Below are 1,588 nucleotides of genomic sequence, written 5' to 3'. Positions count from 1 at the left end.
TTTTTGAATAGAACTGACACTAAGGCATCTTATAGACAGACTTCAAGAGAGTGAAATGCAATGACCTTGAAGGTTTTGAGGATAGAAAAAACTCTGAAAACGAATGAGTTGTAATGAAGAGAAGAAGGATAGGACTTATCTGAGCGGAAAGGCTGATTCCGTTGATTGTGCCATGCACTTCGGATTCCAACCTAGTCCGTCCAACCAATCAATTATCAATTACCACATTTGTTGTATCATACTTTCACGCCCGACTCTCGCCGAACCCAAACCTTATTTGTTTCGCCGCATTTCAAATGACTTTAAACCACAGATTTCTTTCATTGCCCAACTGCAAAGTTCACTTTCGCCTTACGGTGCCCGTGAGGGTTTTCGCCAATAAGACTCTCTCATTTTCGTTTCTCTCAACTTACATCGCCCTATGGTGCCCGTGAGGGTTTTCACCGATAAGACTCTCTCATTTTCATTTCTCTCAACTCACCTCGCCCTATGGTGCCCGTGAGGGTTTTCACCGATAAGACTCTCTCATTTTATCATTTTCCTTCTGTCACCAGAGTGTTGTCTCCAACATGAATCGCTTTACCCGCCTATATGGTCATTTCTTGAAATTTATCAGAAGGTCTTTCTTTGGACCGTGATGTGGCTTTTGGATGGGTTTTACAAAGAAAGGTATAAAAGCTCAAAATAATTCAAATGTGGGTTCAACATTACAACTTTTGGAATCATATCTCTTGCAACAACCATAACTTCTGCCCCAGTTTCTTTCTTGGGGATTCTTGGATTTCTCTTCTGTTGTGACTGAACCTCAGAGAGAGGCTGCCTACGTACCCTTTCGGGATCAAGTCAAACGTAGTTCAGGCCATAGAACTACTTTACTGTGGCGATCTTTTTTCTTCTACTTCTCCCTTTCTTTCTTTTCATTTCTTTTCTTTTCCTTCTCTTTTCTTTTATTTTATTTTTTTATTTTATTTTATTTTATTCTTTTTTTTTTTCTTTTCTTCTTTTTTTTTTCTTTTCCCTTTCTTCTCTTTTCTTTTCTTTTCTTTTGGACTATTTTTTGCTTGTTTCTCCGCTGACTTTCCTTGCTCGGGCTTTTGAGTTTTGTTATTGATTCCGAAAGAGGGATACGAAAGGAAATATAATAAGGCTCAAAGGGATAACAAAGGATAAAGTGTTTGGGTAGCAGAACAAAATGCCTTCATCATTTCAATCTCAAAACATGCCAAATACAACCAGGGACACAAAGATAAAGAAAATCATACATAATATCTCTTGACTGCATCAGAATTGATGGCCATTTCTACACATTTCCTTCCACGTCCGTTAGATATAGAGCGTCATTGGACAAAACTCTGATTACAACAAATGGCCCTTGCCAGTTTGGGGCGAACTTTCCTTTTGCCTCAGCCCAATGAGGTAGGATACGCCTGAGCACCAACTGTCCTACTTCGAACTTCCGCAGACGCACTTTCTTGTTATATGCTCTTGCCATTCTTCGTTGATACAATTGACCGTGACACACTGCTGCCAGTCGCTTCTCATCAATCAAACTTAGTTGTTCCAAGCGGGCTTTAACCCATTCATCATC

Source organism: Nicotiana attenuata, unplaced genomic scaffold (genome assembly GCF_001879085.1).
Source record: "Nicotiana attenuata strain UT unplaced genomic scaffold, NIATTr2, whole genome shotgun sequence".
Lineage (NCBI taxonomy): Eukaryota > Viridiplantae > Streptophyta > Magnoliopsida > Solanales > Solanaceae > Nicotiana > Nicotiana attenuata.
Note: the sequence above shows the minus strand (reverse complement) of the source record.